This window comes from Rhipicephalus microplus, chromosome 3, assembly GCF_043290135.1.
Source record: "Rhipicephalus microplus isolate Deutch F79 chromosome 3, USDA_Rmic, whole genome shotgun sequence".
Classification (NCBI taxonomy): Eukaryota; Metazoa; Arthropoda; class Arachnida; order Ixodida; family Ixodidae; genus Rhipicephalus; species Rhipicephalus microplus.
In genome coordinates this window covers 119,905,601-119,915,597 of record NC_134702.1, presented here as the reverse complement: position 1 = coordinate 119,915,597, position 9,997 = coordinate 119,905,601, and the positions used below count along the sequence as shown (strand labels likewise).

General features: G+C 47.1%; 1 protein-coding gene across 1 annotated transcript in view; it reads left to right on the top strand.

Annotated features, from left to right (window-relative positions):
• LOC142803900 (uncharacterized) overlaps positions 1-9,997 on the top strand; it is a 96,094-nt gene that overhangs the window by 68,734 nt on the left and 17,363 nt on the right. The window contains exon 2 of the mRNA XM_075890190.1: positions 9,515-9,693. The gene's annotated coding sequence lies outside the window, so the exon portion shown is untranslated. The remainder of the gene's footprint in view (positions 1-9,514; positions 9,694-9,997) is intronic.

The window sequence follows — 9,997 nt, the reverse complement described above, 5'->3', positions numbered from 1 at the left end:
TGGACTGTATATTTGACTGTGTATTTGTAAAAAAAAAGACGAAGAAGTCGTTGCAGTCTGTTTCCTGCGATCGATAAATCGTATTTGTTTGAGGCGCTTTGTGTGCTCGTCAATCTCGCGTCGTCACACTGGTGGAGGCGCTGGGTACGTCTTCATGCTTGGCACCCCTTCGCGAACCCGACATTCGAATTCGAATCACTACCACCCGTCGACACACCAGTCCACCGTTCCAGCCGCCATCTGCAAGGCGTAGCTCCCGAGCTCAATCTCTTTCCAGAAACTGCCAGCAATCGCTTGCCTCCTTCAACCATCATGGCCACTGCAGCTACATCGCACGTGACACTTCAGAATCCCATCATTCCTGACTGGTTTCATGGTGAGATTCATGAAGATGCACAAGACTGGCTGGACCAGTTCGAACGCTGCGCGAAGTACAACCAGTGGGCCACCCCAGAAGACAAGCTCACGAATGTGTACTACCTGAAAGACAATGCCCAGACGTGGTACATCAACAGGGTAAGAAGCATGGCTACGTGGGACGACTTCCGCAACCAGCTGATCGACACTTTTAGTAGTCTTTACGGAAGAGAGAATGCGCAACGTCTCTTGGAAGCTCGAATTCGAAAACCAAATAAGAGCGTCGCTATGTTCGCCGAGGACATGACCCGTCTTTTCGGCAGGGCAGATCCCGAGATGCCGGAAGACAGGAAGCTGCGGTATCTAATTCGAGGCGTCAAGGAGCAACTGTTTGCTGGGCTTGTGAGAAATCCGCCAACAACAGCAGCAGAGTTCACTAAAGAAGCCACAGCTATTGAATGGGCCCTACAGCAACGGTACCGCCAGCAGAGCCCAGTCAACGTTCGAGCGAGTAGCCCTGTTACGACTGCAGCGAGCCTCTGCGACAACGACAGGCGGCCTCTGCGGGAACTCATCCGGGAGATTTTGAGGGAGGAGCTTCGGCAGCTCGGTTTAATTCCAGCAACTGAACCGACGCCGGCATTGTCCTTTGTCACTGAGGTTGTCCGGGATGAGGTCCGCCAGGCTCCCTCTTCATCCGGCTATAATGGTGTGCGACGACATTTTACTTATGCTGATGCAGTCCGACGCCCCGTCGTCGCGCCTTCAGCACAACAGACTCCAATGACTGGACCACCACCAACCCTGCAAACACAGCCGCTGCCACCGCCGACAACTTTCCCAACCACACCACTCTCGCCGACAAGACGAATGCCATTTAGCCAAAATATGAAGCCCACAGCGTGGATCAATAGTGAGTCCCCATTTTCCTACCAGTGTCGGAAAACCGATTCATGGCGTACCGCTGATCGTCGACCGGTGTGCTTTCATTGCGGCGAAGCCGGGCACGTTTACAGAGTTTGCCATTATCGCGACGCTCAGTACTCGGTATTTCCTCGATACCATGCTGACGCTACGTACGACGATCGACGCACGAACAATGACACTCCTATGAACACACCGCCGCAGAATCCAATGAAGCCCGGGTCACGCTCTCCATCTCCTGCGCAGGGCACTTCACCTAATCATCGCAGTTTTGCCGACATCACCAGGAGAAAGTCCCCTGGCCCGCGACGGAGAAACTAGACGCAGTGACCTCGGGGGGTGGGGTTGCCATTAATTGAACTTCCAAACAGCCCCCATTGCAGACATATAACAGCTCGAAGCCACCGATGCCGAAGACGACGAGAGCAATGACTAATACGACGAATGGAACAACTGCTGACGTAACCGGCGTTATCAGCGCTGACCTCGTCGTTCACATTGATGGCCACCAAGTGACGGCTCTTGTGGACACTGCTCCCCCTTTTCTATAATAAGCCTGCAGCTAGCCGACAGACTAAGGAAGGTCAAGATGCCATGGCAGGGACCCAATATAAGAACTGCAGGAGGTCACTTGATGACAACGGTTGGAAAGTGCACGGCCCGACTCTTCATCGCTGGTTCCACCTTTGTCGCCACCCTCGTCATTCTTCACGAGTGCTGTAAACAGCTCATATTGGGAATGGATTTCTTGCGCGAATACGGGGCTGTGATTGACATCCGTGACAGAAGCGTAACATTTACTGTAAGCTTGGAGACTGCTACAGATGAGGAACACCAGCCACCTAGCTTCCGTATTGCCGATGACGACGTCATACTGCCGCCACGAAGCTGTTCCCCCGCATCCGTGCACTGTGACAAGTTACAAAACGGTACTGGCATCGCTGAACACAACAAGGAGCTCGCATTCACTAGCGGCATCTCTGTTGCCAGGGCTGTCATCACTGTTATTGACGAATGCGCTGAACTACTATTGACAAATTTCAGCAGAGAACGCAGACACATAGTTAAAGGCACGGCTATTGCCTATTTTGACGAACTCTCGCAAACAGAAGATTGTCATTTAGTGGAGGAAGCAGCAGCGTCTACTATCACTACACCGACACCTGTCGACGTTGGTCCAATGTTATCTCCCATTGAGCGAGACCGCCTTCTCACACTGATCAACAAGTTCCATGGCTGCTTCTCATCCACATCAAGAGTTGGTCAAACGGCACTGACGAAACACCGCATCATCACGGATTCAGAGGCCAGACCAATCTGGCAAAATCCTTATCGAGTCGCCCCAAAGGAGCGTGAGGCAATTCAAAAACAGGTGAAAACGATGCTAGAAGATGGTGTTATTCGGCCATCTAACAGTCCTTGGGCATCACCTGTAGTACTCGTCAAAAAGAAGGACGGTAGCTTGCGTTTCTGCGTCGACTACCGTAAGCTTAATCAGATCACAAAGGGGGACGTCTACCCTCTGCCGCGTATTGATGATTCATTGGATAGACTACGAAACGCACTCTACTTTTCGTCTATGGACATAAAAAGCGGCTACTGGCAAATTGAAGTGGATGAGAGAGATCGTGAGAAGACCGCCTTTGTTACGCCCGATGGACTTTATGAATTTCAGGTTCTTCCTTTTGGTTTGTGTTTGGCGCCAGCAACATTCCAGCGTCTCATGGACACGGTTCTGTCGAGACTTAAGTGGCAAACCTGCTTGGTGTACCTCGACAACGTGATTGTCTTTTTGGCGATTTTCGAGGAACACTTACGAAGGCTCGAACCAGTTTTTGAAGCAATACGCTTGGCCGGTCTTACTCTAAAACCAGAAAAGTGCCACTTCGGCTTCGACGAACTTCAATTCCTCTTTCACGTCGTGAGCAGCCAAGGGATCCAACCCGACCCGGATAAAATTGCCGCCGTGGCAAACTTCCCGATGCCATCAGACAAAAAATCAGTGCGACGTTTTTAGGACTCTGTGCCTATTACCGGCGGTTAATTGCTAATTTTTCACGCATCGCGTGGCAATTGACACAGCTTACTCGGGAAGATACCCCCTTCGGATGGGGCGAAGACAAACAGCAGGCATTTCACGAGCTTCGTCAGTGCATGCAAACACCCCCCGTTCTGGCCCACTTCGATAAAGAAGCGCCAACAATACTTCATACAGACGCTAGTAATGTGGGTCTTGGAGCAGTGCTCGTACAGTCGAAGGACAACGAAAACGTGATCGCCTACGCCAGCAGGACGCTGTCCCGAGCTGAAGCGAATTACACTACGACGGAAAAAGAATGTCTTGCAATGGTATGGGCAGTCCTGAAGTTTCGTCCTTATTCTTACGGCCGCCCATTCAACGTTATCAGTGATCACTCACTCTGTTAGTTAGTGAACTTGAAAAATCCGTCTGGCCGCCTTGCACGATGGAGTCTTCGGCTCCAAGAATTTGACTTCACTGTTGCCTACAAGTCGGGAAAACGACACACTGATGCTGACTGTCTTTCTCGGTCTTCTGTTGAGACGGCATCCCCGGACAACGACAATGACGACACGGCCTTTCTCCAAATTGTGGACACTGCCGCCTTTTCTCAACAGCAGCGTGGCGATGCTGAGCTGCTACCACTTATAGATTACCTACAAGGGCGAACGAATAGCGTTCCGAAGTTATTTGCGAGAGGGCTGCCGTCGTACTGCTTGCGAAATGACGTTCTTTATAAGAGGAACTTTTCACCCACCGGCAGCAGCTACTTGCTCGTCGTTCCTTCGCTTCGCCGTGAGACTGCAAGCCTGTCACGACGAACCTACCGCTGGTCACTTGGTTTACACAAGAACATTGGCGAGGATAAGGCAGAACTATTACTGGCCAAGACTTGCCGAAGTTGTCAAAACATAGGTGCAGGCATGTCTAGATTTCCAGCGCCACAAGCCGCCATCCATCAAACCAGCTGGCCTGCTGCAGCCTGTCCGAGTGCTGGTGACACCGTTTGCACAAATTGGCATGAATTTCTTGGCCCCTTCCCAAAGTCTGCCACTGGAAACAGGTGGGTAATCGTCGCCACGAATTACCTGACCCGATATGCGGAGACAGGCGCTCTGCCACGGGCAACGACAGCTGAAGCGGCGCAATTTTTCATCGAAGCCATCGTCTTAAGACACGGTGCTCCGGCAATAGTCATCACCGACAGAGGTACTGCGTTCATGGCCGAGCTTTTGGACACCATTTTCCGACTAAGTGGTACAGCTCAAGATGTAGAGCAAGATGTAGAGACTAAGATGTAGAGCACAAGAACTGGTACATCATTTTGCCTTATGTCACGTTCGCGTACAACACGACTCGCCAGGAAACCACTAGGAAGACACCCTTTAGCCTCCTTTACGGACGCGAGGTTACGACACCGTTAGACGCAATGCTCCCTCATGAAAATGATGGCAATGAGAGGGACGCCGAAGAGTTTATTTACCCAGCTAGCAGAAGAAGCCAGACAACTTGCCAGGTTGCGAATCACCAAACAGCAAGACGAAGGTGCCAAGTATTACAACCTCTGGCACAGACCCGTCATATACAACGTGGACGACAAAGTATGGGTCTGGACACCTATTCGTCAGCGTAGGCTCTCCGAAAAGCTATTGCGAAGATACTACGGACCCTACAAGGTTCTGCGACGTATCAGTGACGTCAACTACGAGGTTGTTCCGGACGGCGCGCAGTGTTCAAAGCGGCGCAGACATTCACCAGAAATTGTCCACGTGCTTCGGATGAAGCCTTACTTTCAGTGACTATCTGTGCAGATTTGGTTTCGCTTTGCTTCTCAAACATTTAACATCGGACGATGTTTTTTTTAGGGGGAAATAATGCCGCGCGTATGTGCCAGTGGTGAGGATAACGATGCAGCGCGACTGTCCTTGGCTGAGGGCAAAAGACGAAGAAGTCTTTACAGTCTGTTTCCTGCGATCGATAAATTTTATTTGTTTGAGGCGCTTTGTATGCTCGTCAATCTCGCGTCATCACAATATGCTTTTTAACACGTGTGATAACATTTCAATCGTGAGTGAGCACTTCTGGTGTGCATATTTTTTTCCTTGTCCTACTTAATTGTTTTTGCCTTGTAGGCTTTATTCCAATCTGAAGTTACAGTGCCAAGAAACAGGCCGTCGCATTTAAACACTGAAGTTTGTGAGTGAATTACGCGGTAATATATCTCACCTTGCCAAGTTCACTTGATCTGAAAAGTGCTGGCCTACAAAATTTTCTCATAAGCGCTTGCACACTCGTCATTGGTGCTAGTGTTCTTGAAAAAAAGCCTATTGGTGACTTGGAAACCGTGTGCATAAATGCAGGAGCAAGTCCAAAAGGTGCTCGAGAAAAGGTGCTCAAGCTAGTACAAAGAGTATACATTTTGTTCAATTCTCTATCGATGCCCCTCTTATGTTTAAAATCTTTGCTCCTGTTACGCATGACCTGTGTATGTTTTTTCTTGTAAAATCTAGTCGGGAGTAGCAGTGCTATTGTAATTGTACAAATGTTATAGTTCTGTTAATATAAATGTTCCAATGCTTGTCACATAATTCATTGTACTTGTGTATCATTTATGTGATATTATTGTAATACTGACTGCCTAGTCACAATGCTCTGTACATTAAGTGTAATGAAGCTCTGTTGTGCAACGACAGGCAAAATCGTTTTTCATTTCTTCAGCAATCAAGCAACTGCTGCCCTCATTGAACAAATGTGTGTTACGCTTTGTATGTTGACTTGCAGTCCTGCAAGGAGCAAGGCTACTGCGAAAAACTACCCAACGAGCTGGCATCACGTGCCTAACTCTTTATTTGCTGTGTTCTTCTCCTGCTTTGAGTGTATCAGTAAAGATTATTTGATTTTTCATGAACTTTTGCCTGAAGCCTTTTGAAATTCTTTATTTGTTTCGTAGAATGGCCATGAAGTTTTAGGAGACATGTTCATTTGAAGTTTATTTTGTCTCAATAAACTTTCAGCCTGAAGCAAGGCATGCTTTCAAGGGGTCTTAAAATGTTACTCATGGCTCTGGATGCCCTCACGTCCCTGGATGGCATTAAAACAATGCAAAAAAATGGATGCGAAAGTGTAATATGGGTGTAAATAAATACCACTACATCAATTTCCGAAAAGGCTCACGTTTGCTGCATTAGAGGCATCATTCGAGTTGCCAGAAAAAAAAAATTTACCTCCTATCAAAGGAGGTAAAAAAATTTTTTTTCTGCCAGCTGGAATAATACCTGTAATCTGCGTTTTAATAACCCGCAAAGTTAACCGCGAGAACCACAATACAGGTTTAAATAAATACCTCTACATTAGCCCCAAGAAAACCTGAAATGAGAATTAAAAATAACTCTCAACAGTCGCTGCAAAAAACTGGTAAGTGTAGTAAAGAGTAACCTCTAAAGAACTCGAATAAAGCCACAAATAGGCTTAAAAAACCCCTTCTATACAGCCTCAGAAACTCTGTAGCAGTAGTAAATCAATACTACTACAGCGGCCACCTTAAACCCTTGATTGAGCTTTAAAAATAACTCTCGCCAATCGCCGCAAAAAGAACTGGTAAGTGTAGTAAAAATAACCTCGCAAGAACTGTATAATAAAGCCACAAATAGGCTTAAAAAAAAAACGCCAAGACAGCCGCAGAAACTCGGTAACAGCAGTAAATAAATACTACCATGGCGGCCACCGTAAACCCTTGAATGAGCTTGAAAAATAACTCTTAGAAAGCGCCGGGAAAACTTTGTAATGGCAGTAAAAATTTACTCTCTCTATACTCGCTGTAAACCTCACTGGGGTAAATAATTACTACTCTCCCTACGTTCAAAAACCCAGTTAGCACGAGAGTAAACTTTTACCTCGGTAGTAGGTGGTAAAAAAAAAAAAAACCCAGGAACGGTAGTGCGCTAGAGGACAAATGGTTTACCCAGTTTTTGGGGTTATTTCAGGTCATTTTCGTTTAGTGTGTAGGCTCATTCCATAGATACGCCCACCTATTTGATTGAGTAGTGGAATGATTTTCGCACAACATAGAGGGCAGTCGTGCCAGCGCACTGCTGTAGCTCTATCGCTATAGCAACAACTACATAACGACTTGGCCAAAACGAATGCAGTGTGCCAGAAACATTACGCTATCATATTGGTTCCCCAAGCATACAAATTGCCAAGTCTGTGTTCTCACATAAAAGCTAGAGAAGTGCCGGCAAGTGCGACCGGTGGCTGTCGGTGAGGGGAGACGTACGTTCTCTGTGAGTGCTGGAATCGCGTCGCATCGATGTTGGTTCTTGCGTGGACACCATACACAATAACAAATGCTTCATTTAGGTTAATTGATGCCAATAATGTGCTGTATTGTCATTCTTAATCGTCTAAATCCTGTATTATAATTCCCAGAAGCAAGGATAACACAATTGTACGGGCTCGGTTGGTGGACCTAACCTTTGGTGGAAATCATGGTGGTAGAACATGTAGTGTACAGATTCCAACTAGGTACACTATCCCCTGCAGTCAAGGCGTACACAACTGTGTACGCGAAATTTGAAAGCATATCACACTGTGAATATTTCTTTAAATAACCAGAAACTTAGTGTGCACATTTCTGCACACGTTCTGAGGTGACAATGAGTGGTCGTTTATTTTGTTGTGCAGCGTATTAATGCAGAGGATCACTTTGCTTGAGACACTACTAGTTCAACGATTGTTCGGCGTGAGTTGTTCCAGGACAAACGTGAAAAAGCATTTTTTTCTAGAAGAAAATACAGCCCAAAACAAGGTTTGAGTGAATATTGAGCGTAATTGTTGGTTCGTCTATGCAAGTGCTGAAGCTGACAGGTGGCAGAACATTAGAATATTTAGTTACACACTTTTTAACCTCAATACTGAAACTTACACAAAACAACACTTTCCTTCATTTTCTGACTTGTAATGTATTACTGAGAGCCTCAGACTTAGATTTATGTCGGGCGAATTTGATGCGTTTCTGACAGTGCACAACAATTCGTGACCGAAGGTGATATAAATTGCCCGCCATTATAGGCCCACCGTATCTGCTTACTGCTTCCCAGCATAATCGCAATGGAAGGCAGAGCTTCTCAGCTTGGTACACCATGTGGCCCGCCATAACAAGCAGCACCCATCATCTGCTTAGTGCTTCCCAGCATCATCGCAATGGTGGGAAGAGCTTTTCAGCTTCGTACACCATGTGGCCCACCATAATAAGCACCACCCACCATCTGCTTAGTGCTTCCCAGCATTATGGCAATGGTGGGCAGAGCGTCCCATGATTGCCCACTATCTAGCCTGTACTTTCCACCATCGTTTCCACTTTACTCACCTTCTGTACACCATACCACCCAATATGTCCCGTCATATCCACCATAATTTCCACTACGTCCCACCATATTCATCATAATTTCCACCATACCCACTATTATTTCCACTACGCCCACCGTGTTTTTCAGTATCCAACATGGCAGTTTTTCCGATAGGGTATTCATTCGAACTAAGGGCGCACGTGTAACAGAGAGCTACTGCATCCTATATCCGAAGTCCAGTGCCTAAGTGCCTGGCACTTGGACGGAGTAGTTGGAATCAGGTCACCCAAACTGAGGCACTCGTACGCTGGTATCGGGTAGTGCGGTTGTGACAGCATCGGACATTGCTCTCGACCGTGCTGTTCACTACGTATACTGTGTGGCCGCTTCACCCTTTGTTGTGGTCGGAGGTGTGAAATCACGAGATCACCCTTGCTTCCTCAGTGAGTATGGCATAAACTGTCAAATGCCGTAGTCAGCAGCTTCACGTGTTCATGGTATGAGCGCGACGCGTCAGTGCCGCTTCCAAGGTGGCCGTAGCTACAATTTGGATTAGCGCTTCTAAGAACCCACAAGCGCAGTGTCCGTGTGGCATATTCGGTGAGCTTGTACGCGGATAAAAGTCTTCGGTGCAGCGCGTGAGCGCTGAAGTGATATATCTCTTCGCATGTATACACGATTCAATGCCCCTTGTGGAGCATTCTTTAGACGTCATCACGAACAGAAGAGTGAAGTTATTCCAAAGTGCTGTTCTGCCCAATCATTCTTGCAATGTTTGCAGGCGAACGTCCTGCAGTCAAAACGCGAAATGTATCATGGGAATGTGTTTCTAAAGCATATTGCAACTGTTTTTTTTTCAACACAGACGACATATCTCGTCGAGTGGCTGGTTTCACTGGACCTCGACCTTCTCAACGAGCAAGATTGGCGAAAGTGAATTCGGTCACAACCATGGTGCGGGGCTCTGTTGACCTCGGAGTGCATGCCGTGATTTCCATTCTGTTGAGGCAGAAACTTTTTGTGAACAAGAAGAGAGTGATACAGGTACATAGAAATTACAGCTTCAATATACTGAGGGCATCATTGCATGTGGCTATACGGACGGGCCGTAGTTTATATGAACGCATATAACAGCTTGAAAGAGTCGAATTCTCATTTCAGCTTAAGCATTATCGAATATCTGCTTTTAAAACTAAGTTATGCTGATCGCGGAATCGGAATCTCTCGTGCTTGCTCTCCCAATAAACTGCCAATAAGGCAGTTTACAAGTGCAATTTCGCGCAGCTGGGATGGTACTGGTCAAGAGGGTGCTCGAACATTCATGAAGCGACTGCGAACACATTTAGTT